The sequence below is a fragment of the Somniosus microcephalus genome, chromosome 5 (genome assembly GCF_052327205.1).
Source record: "Somniosus microcephalus isolate GS21.2 chromosome 5, FLI_Smic_1.0, whole genome shotgun sequence".
Classification (NCBI taxonomy): Eukaryota; Metazoa; Chordata; class Chondrichthyes; order Squaliformes; family Somniosidae; genus Somniosus; species Somniosus microcephalus.
This window is the reverse complement of record NC_140991.1, coordinates 76,157,630-76,177,381: the sequence shown is the minus strand read 5'-3', so window position 1 is coordinate 76,177,381 and position 19,752 is coordinate 76,157,630.

The following is a 19,752-nucleotide window of genomic DNA, read 5'->3' as shown; positions in this document are numbered from 1 at the left end:
TTGCCATGAGGACCGCCGAGAGCGGCGTTGGCAGCAGCACAGGAGAAGCGCGCGAAACCTACAGGGCGCCGCCATTGCCACGAGAACCGCCGGGAGCGGCGTTGGCAGCAGCGGGGGAGGAAGGAAAGCGCGGGAGACGCCATTTTAAGCCATTGGGAGACGCCATTTTAAACCACACCCAAAATGCCGAAGAGTGGCAGTATCAACGCATTTGACAATGAAGTCGAAGATTGGACTACATATGTCGAACGAATAGAGGTGTACTGCAAGGCAAATGAGGTGTCAGATGACAAGAAAGCGTCGGTATTGTTAAATTTAATGGGTGCAAAGACGTATGGTTTGTTACGAAATCTAGTAACCCCAACGAAGCCAATGGAAAAGAGTTTTGAAGACATAGTAACGATACTACAGGAATATTTAAACCCCACACTGCTGCTGATAGCAGAAAGATTCAAGTTTCACAAACGGAACCAGCATAAGGATGAAAGCAATGCTGATTATTTAACAGAACTGCGCAAACTATCGAAACACTGCCAGTTTGGAGCGGGACTGGCAGATACCTTAAGGGACAGGTTTGTGTGTGGGCTTCAAAGTGAAGGAACCCAGAAACGGCTTTTATCTGAAAAGGACCTTACGCTGGAAAAGGCTTTCAGCATTGCAGTATCATATGAAGCAGCAGCACGGGGCGCTGCAGAGATACAACAGAGACCGCAAGAATATGGCACAAACGAAATGTCATATGGAACAGAGAAGTGCTATCGCTGCGGCAGAACAACACACGACCAGAATGATTGCTGGTTCATAGACAAAGTGTGCAGACAGTGTGGAAAAGTAGGACACATAGCACGAGTCTGCAGGTCGGGAAAGAAAACCAGCAATAAGAAACCTACCAAAGGAAAGTACAAGAAGGTACATAAGATGACGGAGAATAGTTCAGATGAACAAAAGAGTGATAACGACTCCGAAAGCAGGGAACTGAGTTGTCTGAAACTACATAATGTGATCACAACGGAGGATCACCGAACCATTTGGGTCACTCTCAAGATAGCAGGAGTCCAGGTAAAGATGGAATTGGACACAGGATCAGCCCTAACAGTCATAAACCGACGGGACTACGAGCGGCTACTCTCACACATACCCTTGAGAGACACAAAAATTATTTTGAAGACGTACACGGGGCAAAAAGTCTACCCCAAAGGAAAAATAAGGGTGACCGTTATATATAACGGTAAGGAAACACCAAAACTAGACCTGTATGTATTGCAAGATGGAGGACCACCATTACTGGGACGTGAATGGATCCGGAAAATACAACTGGATTGGCATTCCATACAGGCACTGACAAAAAGGATGACGACGTCACGCCTGGGCGACTGTCAAAGATCCTAACTGACGCAAAAGAAGTGTTCCAGCAAGGACTCGGAACACTAAAAGGCATGACAGCGACAATTAAAATTGAAGAAAACGCAAGCCCAAAATTTTTTAAGGCCAGACCGGTACCTTATGCGATCCGCCCATGCCGTCGAAGCAAAGCTGGAGAGTCTGGAACGTTCAGGTGTACTGTCCAAGGTAGACTGGAGCGAGTGGGCTACACCCATCATCCCTGTGATGAAAAAGTCATTGAGCAGCACGCCTGGGGAACCAAGGAAGGTTCGCATCTGTGTGGACTTTAAGGTAACAGTGAACCCAGTCCTTCACACCGTACAATATCCACTTCCGCGGATTGAAGATATTTTCGCCTCGCTATCTGGAGGGAAACGCTTCACTAAGATTGATCTGGCCCAGGCGTATCTGCAAATGGAGGTAGAAGAAGCATCAAAAAAATACCTCACAATCAACACCCATAAAGGTCTCTACCAATACAACTGGCTGGTATTCGGTGTAGCATCAGCTCCGGCTATTTGGCAGAGGGCAATGGAACAAGTCCTGCAAGGGATCCCAGGGACCCAGTGTTATTTGGACGACATCCTGGTCACGGGCGAAAATGACAGTGATCACCTTGCCAACCTGGAGCAGGTGCTCACTAGATTGCAGGAATATGGGCTCCGAGCTAACCGCCCCAAATGCGAGTTTTTTAGAAAACAGATCTCGTATTGTGGCCACGTTATCGATAAAGAGGGGTTACATAAGTCCCCAGAGAAGATTGAGGCAGTAGTCAAGGCTCCAGCACCGGAAAATGTGTCACAACTGAGGTCGTTCCTCGGGCTGGTAAACTACAGGTAGACTATCCTTTATCCGAAAACCTCGGGACCAGCCGAGTTTCGGATAAAGGAGAATTTTGGATTTCGGAAGGTGGGTCGGCGGGGGTCCACGGGGGGGTCGGCGGGGGTCCGCGGGGGGGTCGGCGGGGGGTCGTGCGCACGACTTACGCTGACGCTCAGCGTAAGTCAGTCCGGGTCAGCGGGGGTCGGGGCCGACGGGGTCCGCGGGGGGGTCGGCGGTTGTCGGGGCTGGCGGGGTCGGCGGTTGTCGGGGCCGGCGGGGTCCGCGGGGGGGTCGGCAGTTGTCGGGGCTGGCGGGGTCGGCGGTTGTCGGGGCCGGCGGGGTCCGCGGGGGGGTCGGCGGTTGTCGGGGCTGGCGGGGTCGGCGGTTGTCGGGGCCGGCGGGGTCCGTGGGGGGGTCGGCGGGGGGTCGTGCGCATGACTTACCCTTTATCCGAACTTCCGAAACTGGAACCCTCTAAAAACCAAAGGTTTTTTCGTTCGTACGCACGACTTACGCTGAACGAAAAAACCTTCGGTTTTTAGAGGGTTTCGGTTTTCGGAAGTCCGGATAAAGGGTAGTCTACCTGTACTACCATAAGTTCTTGCCAAATTTGTCTACAATACTACACCCACTGAACACGCTACTGCAAACTGGGGTGCCATGAAAGTGGAGTGACGAATGTAGATGAGCTTTCCAGAAGAGCAAAACACTAATCACATCGAAAGAGGTATTGGCCCATTACAACCCAGCATTACCAATTCGGTTGGCATGTGATGTGTCACCCTACGGCATTGGAGCGGTGCTGTTGCACAAATTCTCGGACGGCTCAGAGAGGCCAATAGCCTTTGCATCACGATCACTAACCTCAGCCGAGCGTAACTACGCCCAGATTGACAGGGAGGCCCTCAGCCTAGTGTGGGGAGTGAAAAAGTTCAATCACTATCTGCACGGGCAGAAATTCACCTTGCTGACTGATCACCTGCCTCTTGTATCCAGTTTTAATCCGAAGAAGGGCGTTCCGGTGATGACTGCGCAACGACTACAAAGATGGTCCCTTTTTCTAGGGGCGCACCACTATGAGATTGAATATAAGGGCACGAAACAGCATGGAAATGCTGATGGGCTATCACGCCTGCCACTGCCTACTGCAGAGGAAGCACCAGCAGTGGATCCTGTCGAAATATTCCATTCGACTATAGCTGAATACCTACCGGTAACTAACGCCTGTATCGAAAAGGAAACCCGAAATGACCCGACACTGCCTCGGGTATATGATTTGACGGTGAAGGGATGGCCAGCACATGGCGACTCACTGTTGCCAGCATTCTCGACAAGGAGAGAACAGCTGTCAGTGTGCCGGGGGACCTTGATGTGTGGATCCCAAGTGGTAATTCCACCCAAGTTAAGGGAGAGAGTGCTCAATGAGCTTCATGAGTGTAATCTGGGAGGGGTAAAAATGAAAAGCCTAGCCAGGGCTTATGTGTGGTGGCCGGGAATCGATAAACAAATCGAGGACCTGACCAAGAGCTGCTCAGGATGCCAGAAAGTCCAAAATGCACCACCACAGGCCCCTCTACACCCATGGGAGTGGCCCTCATCTCCATGGCAACGGGTGCATATTGATTTTGCTGGTCCATTCATGGACTCAATGTTTTTAATAGCCGTGGATGTGCACTCGAAATGGCCTGAGGTCATCAAAATGTCCTCCACCACCACGGAGAAAACTATTGCAGTCCTACGGACCATTTTTGCCAGGAATGGCTTGCCAGAACAGATTTGCTCCGACAACGGACCACAGTTTGTGTCCGAAGAGTTCCGGAGGTTCTTGAAAAGGAATGGGGTAAGGCATTACACATCCGCCCCGTATCATCCAGCCACAAATGGATTGGCTGAGATGTTCGTACAAACCTTTAAGAAGGCAATAAAGGCTATGTACAATGACAACATTCCGCTGCAGCACAAGGTGGACAATTTCCTGTTTGCCTACCGGAATGCGACACATGCAGTCACCAACCAGGCCCCAGCCATGATGTTCTTTAACCGAAGGTTAAGATCTCGCCTGGATTTGCTCAGACCAAACGTATGAAGAGATGTTTTGAGTAAGCAATTCCAGCACATCCACGAGAAGCCAACAAGGAGCTTCAATGTAGGGCAACCAGTCTTGGCCTGTGTGGTAAACTACTGTTATTGTATCCTACTGTTATCGTTATTGCATATTGTTACCTCTGGTTGGCGCTGTGTACCAATGCATGCCTCAGCTGGATCCGCCCACATGACCAGGTATAAAGGTGGGTGTTTCGGCAACCCACTTCCTTCTTGGAACCAGTTGGCCACGAGAGGCATGCTCTGTTCTTTAGTTAATAAAAACCTCTTCATTACTTTCCTAATTCATCGCCTTTTATGGAGTAATTGATAAGCGTATCAATTTTATTAACTAAAAGTAAAATGTCGACACCTGAACAGCAACAACAGCAGGCGTTGCTGCGAGCCCTCAGACCAGCATGCCTGGACCTCGACCCTCAAGCAGCGGGTTCATCGACCAATTTCGAACACTGGCTGAGCTGCTTTGCATCCTTCCTAGAAGCCTCCGCCGTGACATCGGAGGGGAACAAACTAAAAGTTTTGACCACCCAGGTGAGCCCTCAAGTATATACACTCATCCGGGACGCTACTACGTACACGGCGGCCCTCGAACTACTAAAAGGGCAATACACGCGCCCAGTGAACACGATTTACGCCAGACACCTCTTGGGATCCCGCAGGCAGCAACCGGGGGAATCGGTAGAGGCATTTTTACGGGCGTTACAGACACTCTGCAGGGACTGCGACTGTAAGGAGGTAACGGCTGTGGGGCACGCGGAGGGACTTACCTGTGATGCCTTCGTTAGGGGCCTCCAGTCCGACTACTCCCGGCAGAGACTGCTCGAAAGCAAGGAGCTCGACCTGAAGACGGCCGTAGCCCTTGCGCTCTCGTTAGATGCGGCCCACCGAAACCTCGAAGCATACTCACGTAACGGCGCCGCGCCATGGCCATCGCGACCTTGGGACATGGGACCGCCGCCCCCGGTACCAACTGCTGCAGCGATGTCCCGAAATCAACCGGGACCGCCGCCCCCCGGTACCAACTGCAGCGATGCCCCGTAACCAGGCCCAAAAATGCTATTTCTGTGGCCAGTTAAAACACCCTAGAGCGCGCTGCCCGGCTAAGACCGCTACCTGCTCGGGCTGCGGGATGAAAGGCCATTACGCCAATGCCTGCAGGGGGAAACCCGCGAAGCCAGCAGCGCCGCGTGCGAACCGTGGGGGCAGCCATCTTATCCGCCATTTTGTGCACCTCCGGCCGCGTGGGGACCTGAATCATGGCCGCCGCCATTTTGTCCGCCGCACTCAACTGCCATTTTGTCTCCGGACTCGACCACCGTCTCGTCGGACGACCATATCGACTCACTAAGCCATACACTGGCCTCCGTTACGCTGGATCAAGCCCTGCCTCATCATCTGTCCAGGTCCATGATGGACATCACGGTAAACGGTCGCGCCACCACTTGCCTATTTGACAGCGGGAGCACAGAGAGTTTTATTCACCCCGACACGGTACGTAGCCACTCCCTCACGGTCCTGCCAACGCGCCATCGGATTTCTATGGCGTCTAAGTCCCATTCAATGGACGTCGGCGGCTACTGTGTGGTGACCCTTTCGGTTAGGGGCACAGAATATAAAAATTTTAAACTTCTTGGCCTGCCCCGTCTTTGCGCTGCCGTGCTGCTAGGGTTGGATTTTCAGTGCCACCTTAAAAGTGTCACATTAGCATACGGTGGACCCCTCCCCCCACTCACAGTCTGCAACCAACACCTTTTAAATCGCCCGCCGCACACCACTTGCAGCCTTTCCACACTCAAAGTCCCCCCCCTCCCTTGTTCGCTAACCTCACCCGTGACTGTAAACCCATCGCTACCAAGAGCAGGCGGTACAGCGCCGGGGACAGAGCTTTTATTAGCTCTGAGGTGGAGCGGCTCCTGAAGGAGGGCATTATCGAAGGGAGCACCAGCCCCTGGCGAGCCCAGGTTGTAGTCATTAAAACCACCGATAAACGCCGCCTGGTCATTGGCTACAGCCAAACCATAAACCGGTACACTCAGCTGGACGCATACCCCCTTCCTCGCATATCTGATATGGTCAATCAGATTGCGCAATACAGAGTATTCTCCACCATTGACCTTAAGTCAGCATACCACCAACTCCCCATCCGCCATGAGGACCGCCAGTATACTGCCTTCGAGGCGAACGGCCGCCTCTACCACTTCCTTAGGGTTCCCTTCGGCGTCACCAACGGGGTTTCGGTCTTTCAAAGGGCGATGGACCGGATGGTTGACCAGAACGCGCTGCAGGCCACCTTTCCCTAGCTGGATAACGTCACCATCTGCGGCCACGACCAGCAGGACCATGACGCTAATCTAGAAAAATTCCTCCGTACGGCCCAGCGGCTGAACCTAACGTACAATAAGGAGAAATGTATGTTTCGCACCAAACGCCTTGCCATTCTCGGCTGCGTAGTGGAGAACGGAGTCATCGGGCCCGACCCCGACAGAATGCGCCCCCTTATGGAGCTCCCCCTCCCCCACTGCCAAAAAGCACTGAAGAGATGCCTGGGGTTTTTCTCTTACTATGCTCAGTGGGTGCCCCACTATGCGGACAAAGCCAGACCCCTCATCAAATCCACCTCCTTCCCCCTGACACCAGAGGCGTGTGCAGCCTTCACTCTTATCAAGAGCGATATTGCGAAGGCCACAATGCACGCAGTGGATGAGTCCATCCCCTTCCAAGTGGAGAGCGATGCATCCGACTTCGCCCTAGCTGCGACCCTTAACCAGGCAGGGAGACCCGTGGCCTTTTTCTCAAGGACCCTCCAGGGCCCCGAGATTCGACACTCCTCTGTCGAAAAGGAGGCCCAGGCTATTGTGGAAGTGGTGCGTCACTGGAGGCATTACCTGGCCGGAAAACGGTTTACCCTTCTCACTGACCAGCGTTCAGTTGCTTTTATGTTCAATAATAAGCAGAGGGGCAAAATCAAGAACGACAAGATCTTGAGGTGGAGAATTGAACTCTCCACCTACAATTACGATATCTTGTACCGGCCCGGGAAACTCAATGAGCCCCCAGATGCCCTATCACGTGGTACATGCGCCAACGCGCAGGTTAATAGACTGCAGTCCCTCCACAATGACCTCTGCCACCCGGGGGTCACCAGGTTCTTCCATTTCATCAAATCCCGTAACCTGCCCTACTCCATCGAGGAGGTCAGGACCATGACCAGGAACTGCCAAATCTGTGCCGAGTGCAAACCGCATTTTTATAGGCCAGCCAGAGCAAGCCTGATCAAGGCCACTCGCCCCTTCGAGCGCCTGAGCGTCAATTTTAAAGGGCCCCTCCCCTCCTCTGACCGCAACGTGTACTTCCTCAACATAATTGATGAGTACTCCCGTTTCCCGTTCGCCATCCCTTGCCCAGACATGACCAGTACCACGGTCATCAAATGTCTGAATGACCTCTTCGCCCTGTTCGGGTTCCCTAGCTATATACATAGCGACAGGGGCTCATCTTTCATGAGCGACGAACTTCGTCAGTACCTGCTCGCGAGAGGTATTGCTACGAGCAGGACCACCAGCTACAACCCCCGGGGGAACGGCCAGGTGGAAAGAGAGAACGCGACGGTTTGGAAGGCCGTCCTCTTAGCCTTAAAATCTAAGGGCCTTCCGACCTCTCGCTGGCAGGAGGTCCTCCCTGCGGCGCTCCACTCCATCCGGTCACTGCTTTGTACTGCCACTAATGCCACCCCTCATGAGCAAATGTTCATTTTCCCCAGGAAGTCCACATCGGGAACCTCGCTACCGACATGGCTGACTTCTCCTGGGCCCGTCCTACTGCGGAGGCACGTGAGGACCCATAAAATGGACCCCCTGGTCGAGAGGGTGAACCTCCTACACGCCAACCCCCAGTATGCCTACGTGGCGTACCCAGACGGGCGGGAGGACACGGTCTCCATACGAGACCTCGCACCCTCGGGTGCCCCTGAATTACCACCGTTATCCCCCACCACTTCTCCCAACCCAACCCCTGTAGACGGCATGCCGGAGCCCCAGGACCCTTCGTTGACCACCCAGACACCAGATTCGACGTTGGATACTGCACCACCGCCGTCGCCACCACGACGATCAGGACGTCATACAAGGCCTCCTGATAGACTTACCTACACGAACTTGTAGTACACTTCACCCCGCCGGACTAAATTTTAAACAAGGGGTGAATGTGGTAAACCACTGTTATTGTATCCTACTGTTATCGTTATTGCATATTGTTACCTCTGGTTGGCGCTGTGTACCAATGCATGCCTCAGCTGGCTCCGCCCACATGACCAGGTATAAAGGTGGGTGTTTCGGCAACCCACTTCCTTCTTGGAACCAGTTGGCCATGAGAGGCATGCTCTGTTCTTTAGTTAATAAAAACCTCTTCATTACTTTCCTAATTCATCGCCTTTTATGGAGTAATTGATAAGCGTATCAGCCCGCGACTACCGAACAGAAAAATGGCAGCCAGGAACGATATGCACACGGCAGGGCCCACTAATGTACACAGTGGACGTTGGGGAGAGCATCGTGAGACGCCATGCTGACCAGATCCTAGAGTCACAGGAACAAGTCAACCCCATGCCTCGCCCATACATACCTGGTGATGAACCCGACGTACAGGTCACATCTACCCCAGAAACAGTAGCATCGGAAGCTGATGAACCAACCGACGACAGGGGGCCAGAATCGCCTCCGCACCAAGAGCAAGACACTCGGGAAAGGCGCTATCCAGAAAGGATCAGGAGGCCTCCCCAAAGACTGAATATATAAATAGACTATTTTCAGCTAATGTTGCATGTTAAAAGTGTTAATTGTAATTAGTTTGATATTTAATTGTTAAATGAGTGTTATGGTACTGTTAATCTAAAAGGGGAGGAATTGTAATGTATATACCTTTAAGGGGGGAAATACTTTTTACAGCTCATGTATACTGTAGTACCGGCAGTGACCACACCTGTATATAGCCCTGAGTATTAATCAGTACAGGCAGTTCCAGTGTGAGCCACATTTAGAAAACACCTGTTGTACCGTTTCTCCTGCAGTCTGTGTCTTATTATACATGGACACAACACTGTCCTTTTGCTAAAGCCACTCTTCAACCTCCCTGCTTTCAGATGCTGCATCACCAGCTCGGGAGCCGGGCCCTCAAGCTGCCACTGCCACTGACTCCGGAGGCGATGAGCAGGAGGAAGCCGGACCTCCGTACCACCCTCAGGCGAGCCAGCCCATCTGCAGACTGGGGATAGTACTTCCCTGGAGGGGAGCGGGGGGGAAGGCTCTGAGGAGGAACCAACTCCAGGACCCAGTGGGCTGCAGCAACGCAAGGGGGGTAGGGAAGCTCGGGGGCCATCTCCCCGGAGGGCGAGTCAGGCCACGAGTACTGCTGCACAGAGCGCAGAAGAGGTGCGTGCCCTCGCAGAAATGTGCGCCCAGGCTCAGCTCAGGCACACCGAGCTCATGGCTGCAGTGGCAAGAATGCCTGAATCCATCGCGACACTGGCAAGGAGTGTCCAAGACTTCGGCACAGCACAGGCAAGGAGTGCACAGGACTTCGGGGCAGCACTGGAAAGGACTGTCCCGGGCTTCACCGAAGCACTGGAAAGGACTGTCCCAGCCTTCACCGAAGCACTGGAAAGGACTGTCCAGGGCTTCACCGAAGCACTGGCACCTGCCGCGCAAGTGCTGAGTGCTGCCACGCAGTCACTCGCTGGTCTCATGCAGACGCAGATTGAGGCCACGCGACCATTGACTGCTGCCACCCTCGCTGGATCAGGCAGGATTACCCGGGGCCCTTGCAGCACCACAGCAGGCCAGCAATCTGTGGAGCAGCCGATTGCGCCCCGTCAGAGTGCCAGTGTGTCAGCCGACCACAGAGCAGGTGTCCGCTCTCAGGATGTCAGCATTCCTGATGCCACCACTGGCACATCTCCACTGCAGCTGCCACCACCTGCAGGACAGACTGCTTCCACCCATGCACAGTTGGAGCAGTCAGCATCCGGGCCCTCCAAGCCCAGAGGTCATCCAGGCTGTCCCTCAGGGGCATCTGCACTTTCGGACAGTCAGCAGGCCTCCCCCAGCCTTGATGCAGCCACTGGGGTCCCATTACGGAGGAGCTGCAGGGAGGGAAGGGGCCGATCTCGCAAGAGAAGTAGATCACCATCAAAGGGGAAAGAGTAGAAGGTGCTGCTGAGACGTCTTATTTGTAGAAATCAAGGCCGTGGATGCTGGTCTGAATGTTAGTAATGTTTTGGATAGTCTCCCGGGTGTGCGAGGCATCTCGTCTGAATGTTAGTTATGTTTTGGATAGTCTCCCGAGTGTGCGAGGCACTTATGTGTTAGAGTGTTAGTTTTGCTTTCTGTTGCCATTGCTTTGTCATGTTGGAAGGAAGCACATTTTGCAAAATAAACAAATGTTTTTATTTACATTGGCCATGTCTGCTATTTACATTCATACTGCCCTTCATAGGCTTTGTGTTATCAGAACGGTTCCATTCCTGCTCTTCGAATGGCACCAAGCATTCCCTGAGAGGGGCCTAGAAGCAACTTCTGATCAGCCTCTGACGGACGGCCCTTCCAGTTTGTGCCTCCCTCCCATCTTGGTCCACCTCCTCCTCCTCCTCCTCCTCTGCTGGTGCTTCAATGTCTGGTGGCATTGGCTGGGTGCGTAGGATAGCGAGGTTATGCAGCATGCAACATACAACCACGAAGCGGGAGACTCGCTCAGGTGAGTACAGCAGGGCGCCTCCGGAATGGCCCAGACAGCGGAACCGCTGCTTCAGCACGCCGATTGTGTGTTGCACAATGTTCCTCGTCACCTGATGGCTCACATTGTAGCGCTCTTCAGCAGGGGTGCTGGGCGAACGGAGCGGCGTCATCAGCCATGGGCACAGAGGATAGCCCTTGTCACCGAGAAGCCAGCCTCCTGGGTGAGCCGGGGCCTCGAAAAGGTCTGCAACTGAAGTCTGGCGCAGGATGAAGGCGTCGTGGCTGCTGCCTGGGAACTGCGCATTGACTGCGAGGATCAGCTGTCGGTGGTCACAGACCAGCTGCATATTCAAGGAATGGAACCCCTTGCGGTTGCGGAACTCCTCCAGATTCAATACAGGCACCCGCAAAGCCACGTGCGTGCAGTCAATGGCGCCCTGCACCATGGGGAAGTCCGCTATTGCTGTGAAGCCTTTTGCGCGCTCCCGCTGCTTGTCCAGTGTCATAGGGAAGGAGATGTACTGCCGCCTCCTTTTAAACAGGGCATCAGTTACTTGACGGATGCAGCAATGCACCGCAAACTGCGATATGTTGGCTATGTCCCCAGTTGCGGCCTGAAAGGAGCCGCTCGCGTAGAAGTTCAGGGCAACAGTCATCTTGACAGCCACCGACAGAGAGGTCCTGCACCTTATCTGAGGCTGCAGATCTGGCTGAAGCAGGTGGCACAGCTCAGTCACCACCTCCTTTCTGAAGCGCAGCCTTCTGAGACACTGCTCCTTTGACATGTTCAAGTTAGAGAACTGCTGTCGGAAAACCCTGGCAGCGTAAGGTCTGATGTGGCAACGTCTGTTGGCCCTCCTCCGTCTGGCCATGCCTGCCCCTCTCTCCCTGCGTCTCTGTGCCCTTTCCAGATGGTTCAGCAGCAGGACGTTCCCCTCCAATGCAGCCCCCATAATAATAGCGCACAAGAAAGTTTTCCCGTTGTAAATGCTCACCAGCAGCAAGGTGATGGTCAGAAGGCTGAAGTTCCTCTGCCAGCGCTGGCTCACTGGTGAAATGGCTCGCAGAGTGCAGCTCAGCAACGCTGTGAAACTCTCGAAGAAGTTGTGCTCCCAAAACGGCTGCCGCTTTTATACAAGTGCAGTCCCCTTTAAAGAGCGCCCCCCCAGCCCGAGAGTGACTGGGGACCGTTCCAGGTAAGCTGTCCTTATTAGCGCCAGGCGGAACGGAGGGGGGCGCCACTGAATTTCCGGTCCGGGGCGCCAAAAAGGCGTTGCACACTGAAATGACGTCATGATCTGCCTGTGCCCGTGAGCGGGCGCTAAGATTTAGCGCCGGCGCTAAAAGTCCACTCAATATGGGAAGAGGCGCAGGGTTCGCTGTGCCCGGGCGCTAGTTGGTTAGCGCCCCACTTCTCAGCCTCTTTAGGCGCTAATCGTTGGCGCTACCAACTGAATTTCTCCCCCTATGATTCTATGATTCCTATTATAGAATTCCTAATCCTTTCTCCTCCCTCCTTGGTGTCATTTAACTTTTCTTCTTGATTGACTTCATCTTCTCTCCTACTCTTTTCAACTTTGGTTTCCTACTCCATGGGCCTTGGTCCTTCACCTTGGGTTTCTCAATAAAAAAAACCCCAATAACCCTGTATAAAATCCTGATCTAAGCATAAGCTGTTCTCCAATTAAAAGCATATTCATTGCTCAGCACACTGAATACCATGTATCATTTTCACATACAACCAACTCCTATAAAGGCTCTTATTTTGTATAATAAAATATTTTAATTTTTATTCAGTTATAGCATGACTGATTGAACGGGCTGAGGTACAAATACTGTATTTCAAATTGGTCAATTTTTATGAAACATCTGTAAAAAGACCTGACCCAAGCATAATCCTAAGATAATCATTAAAAAAATTGGCAAGTTAGTATTACGTGTATCAGGACTCAGTTGCATGATGCTTTTGAAGAAGTCTAAATTTAAACCAGTTTCTTGAATGACAACGGCTCATATTAATTATTAGATTCTACTGCAAATTGTACCTTTTACTCAATGTGGATTGTGTTTTTGATTCTTTTATGTATGATATGTGTGTTATTCTGGTACTTGTATAATAGGTTCCATAGTTTGGGATATTTGCATAATGTTTATTGCTGGAGTACTATACTTTACAGACAGAATATTTCTACTGTATCTTGTTTTAGTTGATCTGAGCTAACAGGATTTTACATTGAGACACATACCTTGCATTCTTTTTTTTCCTCAGAAGATTATTATTCAGTTACAATCCAACATTTACTTCCAGACAATTATAATTGAACAAAATCACACCCTGTATGTACAAAACTGAGAAAAAATATCAATGGAATTATGTTGTTTTGGAATTTCTAGTAAAGGTCAACTTTGTTTTGATTGTCTGATAACTGTAGTTGATATTCAAACAAAGGGTAGCAAGTTTGAATCCCAACATTAGCTTTTGAAGCCATAAGCTGGTTCTTGACTGGGCTGCAAGTTGCAATGTTAAAATGCTCCCTTTTATGAAGGGGCAAACTGCAACGATCAGTCCCAAGAGAGAGTCTGGTCAATGATCGAGAAGCAGAGTTGAAGTAGCCATTAAAAGAGCTTATGCATCAGACTTTGCTTTATCACTAGCTGAAGGAGGAAGCATAAAAGAGGGAAGATATGCAGACAAATAGGAATAACTGGAACTTTAGTGCAATTGAGTGCGGTCTATTGAGTGCACATCCTCTGGTTGCTATTAAAGTTTTCAAGTAAATTGAATTTGGTCTTAGATTTTAATGGATGCAAATCTACAGCACAACAATTCCCTTAATTTAGCACTTATCACTGACTGGGCAATTTTCACTCAGAGAAATTGATTCATTAGAGAAAAAAGATTAACAGGAGGCATTATTCCGATTTTTTAAATGCTGAGAGGAATAGATATTGTAAATGCAATCAGAATGGACAGTCAGCACAGACCTATAGGAATTACAAGCCTCATGGAAGGTTAGAAGGATTTATTCCCCCGCCCCCCCACACCCCACTGCAATATAGATGTTTGGAACAGCCTCTCTGCTAAAGCAATGAGTGCTATGTCAATTAAAACCATTATAAAAGATTAGGGGGGAAAAATTCAGTTGGCTTGCACCTCCCGTTAGCGCCTTAAGAGGGCGCTAATGGGATGCAAAGCATCTAGTGCCCGTGCACGGCGATGTTTGCGCCGCTCACAAAATTAACTAGACATTTTGCAGCAGCGCTAAATACTACCGCCACGATCTCCTGCGCCGGCAGATCATGACGTCAGTCGAGTGCGCAATGCCCCGGTAGCGCCCCGGACCGGATATTGGCCTAGAAATTCGGTTGGTAGCGCCAGCGATTAGCGCCTAAAGAGCCCGAGAATTGGGGCGTTACCCAATTTTCGGGCGAGCGCAGTGAATATAGCGCCACCTCCCATATTGAGTATCCTTTTAGCGCCGGCGTTAACTCTTTGCGCGCGCCCATGGGCGCAGGCAGATCATGACATCATTTCAGTGTGCAATGCCTTTTTGGCGCCCCGGACCGGATATTCGGTGGCGCCCGCAACCTTTCCGCCTGGCGCTATTAGTGACAGTTGGATGGAGCGTTCCCAGGCCCTTCTCGGACTCGGGGGGCGCTATTTAAAGGGGACAGCACTAGTATAAAAGCTGCAGCCATTTGGGCTGGCCATTCTGATCGCTGCTGGAGAGAGTTGCTGACCTTCTGTTGGACAGTACTTTTCTCATTGAGCCTTCGGAGGCACTGGCACTGGCAGCTTGAGGGCCTGGCTCCCGAGCTGGTGATGCATCATCTGAAAGCAGGGAGGTGGAAGAGTGGCTTTAGCAAAAGGACAGCTTGGCAGCAAGGGATGCCAGATTGCGGCAAGGCTATGACATGGGTCCACAGTGAGAAAGCATGCTGGCGGGGGGAACAAGTGGAAGGAGACAGTTGTAAAAGGTGAGAACCTTACCATCGCTGTCAACAATGGGGTCGGCAGCTGCAGTGGTTACAGGACCACTCAGACGTCCTCCAAGAACCTGGTGGACTGTCTCCTCGAGATCCGTGAGAGTGACCACTTGTGGAGGTCCTCCACCGGTGCGAAGCTGGTCTTTGCCAATCCTCGCCAGCTTGGACTACAGGGGAAAGGAGGGGAAGTTATGTTACCTGATGCCCTGAGTGATCATCTCATGCCCCCCATGGTGAAAGAGCCCTTACATGATGCCCTGAGTGATCATCTCATGCCCCCCATGGTGGAAGAGCCCTTACATGATGCCCTGAGTAATCATCTCATGCCCCCCATGGTGCAAGAGCCCTTACATGACGCCTTGAGTCAAATGTGCATGTGTGTGCCCAGAAAGGGCCATGGGTGCTTGCTGGCAGATGGCCAATGGGGCACAGGCCACCCTGTAGCCATAAAGTCAAGTGCAAATGAAGGGATGCAGAAGTTTGCAGAAACAACACTCACCCTCACGACCCGAGTGAGGTCGTTCAATTTCTTTCTGCATTGGTCAGGGCTCCTGGTCACCATGCTGCTGGAGTTGACCCTCTGGCATACATCCCTCCAAGCTCGTCGGTAGTCCTTATGATTCGGCCTCGTGCCATTGTTTGGGCAGAGAACATCTCGCCGGCGCTCCACTGCGGCCACCAATTGCTCCAGAGCCTCATTGGTGAAGCGCTCTGCTCTCTGTCTCACCTTCTCCATCTGGTCCAAGTTTTTAGCGCCAGAGAAGGGCCTGCGCCGATTCTGAGGCCTGCAAGGCGCAGAGTGTGGATGCTGAAGCTGACTGACCCACCCCTTTAAGAGCTGGCCGGCACCTGGAAGTCTCGTAGTCATCGGTAATTGAGAGCACCTGCGCTGCGCCCGTCCGCTCCGATATTGGGTTGCGCCGGAAGTTTAGCGCCTTAGGAGTCCCGTGTAACGCTTGAATTCGCGCCTCAATCACCTTTAGGGGCAATGCAACCCAATATCGTGCCAGGTGGCGATAAGTTGCGTCTGGCTATAAACTTTGCGCTGCGCCAATTCTAACGCCCCAAGCGGGGCTATACCCAATTTCTAGGCCATTGAGTGGTGCCCTCTGCCTTACCGCTTGCCGCTAGCAACGACAGGTTGAGGGGAGCGTTTTGCAGCCAGGAAGGGACTGGGGGAGCACTATTTAAAGGCGACCGCTTCCTGCCTTTTTTTGTTGGTGACATTTTTGCACCACGCATTCTGAGAGAGAGAGAGAGAGACTTCTGGAGAGATTCAACGCTGTGTGAAGGGATTTTGGGTACTGAGCAGCACTTTGCAGGTTCATTTTGATTCGCCCTTCCTTGTATCGATTTAGAAGAGACTGTGGGGGCTGCACTCTGGGCTCTTTCCCTGGGTCTCTCCATTGTTCTTTCCAGCAGATTTGATGCACAGGTCTCTCCAGGCCGAGATTCAAGGCTGCAATGAGCAGGATGTGGATGGAGAGCAAGATCAACCCTCTCCTTTAAGAACTGGTCGGCGCCATTGTGTCTGTGTTCCATTGCTGACTGACATCACATGAACTTCGCCAGCGCTCTGAGGTAGCGCCTCGCTCCTCAGCCTTTGCGCCTTAAGAAAATTGTGTAGCGCCTGATTTAGCGCTCCAATCAACTCCAGGGGCGATAAAAGCCAAGTTTGCAGTTGGAGGTGATAATTAGCGCCAGGCGCTAAACTTTGCGTCCGGCCGATAATTGCGCCCCAAATGGGGCGATACTGAATTTTTCCCCCTGGGTGCAATATCTGATTGGGATTGGGAATGAGAGTTATAAGCAAACTGCTGACAGAGATTACTGACTATTCAGCGGAATGTGATAATTTCCAAGGCCTTTCCCAGCAATAGAAATTTCCAGACTCTTCTGTGTCAGGAGATCCTGGCAGCCACCAAGCCTTGTAAAGCTCAGTCTAGGTTACAGAGTACATTAGGAGTGTAAGAACAGGAGAGAAGGACTTGTGATAAATAAGCTGTGTAAATGCTAATCAGATCTATTTTTAATCCAGTTTGTTATTTGTACATTGAAAGTTCCAATCTTAGGAGACTAAGGCCTAGAAATTCAGTTGGTTGCGCCAGCAGTTAGCGCCTTAAGAGAAGTGAATTTCGGGCGCTATGCATGTAGCGCCTGGGCGCAGCGCAGTTTGCGCCTCGCCCCAAATTAAGTGAACCCTTAGCGCCGGCGTAAAGTTTAGCGCCCGCCCGGCTGCGCGCGCAGAAAATGACGTCACATCCTCGTGCAACGCCCTTTGCGCGCCCCGATTCCAAACTTCAGTCGGACCGCCCCATTGTGCGGCTGGCGGCCAGAGCGTTTGTAAAATGGAACGCAACACAGCCGACGCGGGCCCCGGGGAGCGCAAATTAAAGGGCACGTACCCTGCAGTATAAAGGGCAGCCATTTTGCAGCAAACACTCTTGTGCAACGGATTTCTGGACACACAACAAGGAGGAGAGCTAACTGGTTTCGTGCAGCAATAGCTCAGGTATTTTTGGACTCAGGCCAAAGCGCTGCAAGTGCCCTGTTGGAAATTTGACTGTTTGCCAGCATTTGATGGGGGCTGCATGGGGTGCCAACGCGGAGTTTCAGCGCCATGTGCGTAGGGCTCGCAGACGCGGGGTCAGAGGGGCAGCCCTGGCTAGAGGCAGAGGGGGCAACAGGCGTCAGCAACATAGGCCTTACCCAGTCAGGGTATACCGCCAGCAGCGCTCCTACCTCACCATGAGTGGCGCGCGATGTGTAAGAAGGCTGAGATTCCGAAAGGAGGTGGTTGCAGAGATCTGCCACCTGCTTCGCAGAGATCTGCGTCCAAAGCTCAGGTGCAGGACGTCTCTGTCGGTGGAAGTGAAGGTGACGGTGGCATTGAACTTCTATGCCACCGGCTCCTTCCAATCCGCTGTTGGGGACATAGCGAACATATCCCAGTTCGGCGTGCATCGCTGCATCCGCCAGGTGACCGATGCCCTTTTCAGAAGGAGACGCCAATTCATCTCCTTCCCCATGGCCCTGGAGAGCCAGCATCAGCGTGCAGTGGGATTTGCTAGACTCGCGGCCTTCCCCTTGGTGCAGGGCGCCATTGACTGTACGCATGTGGCTTTGCGGGCACCTCTGGAGCATGGCGAGCAGTATCGCAACCGGAAGGGCTACCATTCTCTCAATGTGCAGCTGGTGTGTGACCACAAGCAGCGCATCCTGGCTGTCAATGCCTGCTTTCCAGGCAGCTGCCACGATGCCTTTATCCTGCGGCAGAGTACTGTGCATGACATGTTCGAGGCACAGCCTCCCCCAAGAGGATGGCTACTCGGGGACAAAGGCTATCCTTTGTGTACCTGGCTCATGACCCCGCTCCGCGTGCCCAGGACCGCTGCTGAAGAGGCATACAACGAGAGCCATCAAAGGAGCAGAAACATCATCGAGCAAACTATTGGGGTCCTCAAGCAGCGGTTCCGCTGCCTTGATCGTTCCGGCGGATCTCTGCAGTATTCGCCGCAACGGGTCTCCCAATTTGTCGTAGTTTGCTGCATGCTACACAACCTGGCTCTCCGCAGGATTCAGGCACTGCCACCTGACGTTGGACCACCACCTCAGGAGGAGGAGCAGGAGGAGGAGGAGGAGTACGTTCCCAGGAGGGAGCGACACGGTCCAAGGGCCGTCCGTCGCCAGCTTATTGAACGTAACTTCTAAGCCCCCTGTCAGGGAATGCCTTGTGGCCATGAAGCAAGATGAATGCAGCCGCTCCGCAAGCCCTCAGCCGGCGAAGGCAACAAAGACTAACAAGAACAACCATGGACACTGTCTGAATAAAGATAAATTTATATTTGACAAAAATGAAACCCCTTCCCACATGAATCCCAAAAGCAATCAACGGCCCCCACAAAAAGTGCAACAAACGACTCACTCCCACAACCTGGGGAGGAGTAACTCCACATTTGAACAAACCAGGCCTCAACCTCGGCCTTAATGCAAAAAACATACCCATAAACAAAACAACCATGGGCAAAATAAAGATGTCCACCGCCATATAAAATGAAAGCTGGCCACACCCTCTACTTAGTGGCCCGCGAGGGCGAGACCTTGTCCAGCCTTTTGGCGCCCCTGCCCGGCCTGCTGCTCCTCCACAAGCTCTGCCCAGTGGCTGCTGCGAGGCTGGGGGAAGGCGCCTGAGGGTCAGATATCCTTCCGCCAGATGGCCTTGGGGGGTGGCCTACACGGGCTTTGGGCCTCGAGGGGCCGGCTGTTGATTGGCGCACATGTGCATGGCCACCATCAGCTCCAGCCGCTTGCCGTTGACGCTCCACTGGGGGAGTGGCGGCGACGGATGGCGCAATGTGGGCAAGCTGGCATATTGGAGGCGCTGGCTGGTGATGTCGCACGCTGGCACTCGCCCGGGCACGCACTGCACGATCCGCACCAATCAGCCGAAGGGCGGATCGCTGTGCTGCTGCAGCGCGGCGGGTGTCCTGGCGATGCCTGGCTGAGGCAGCGCGTGTGGCAGCAGTGAGTGCCCCTGTTGCCCTGGTCTGCGCCCGCATCACATCCGCCACTGACTTGACGGCATCAGCCAGCGACTCCATCGCCGGAGGCATCCGTTCCACTACCTCCATCATCATCCGGCCACTCTCGGCATTTGATGCCCCAAAGTCCCGCACACTGGTCGCCAGCGACTCGATGGCCTCAGGCATCCGTCCCACCACCTGCATGA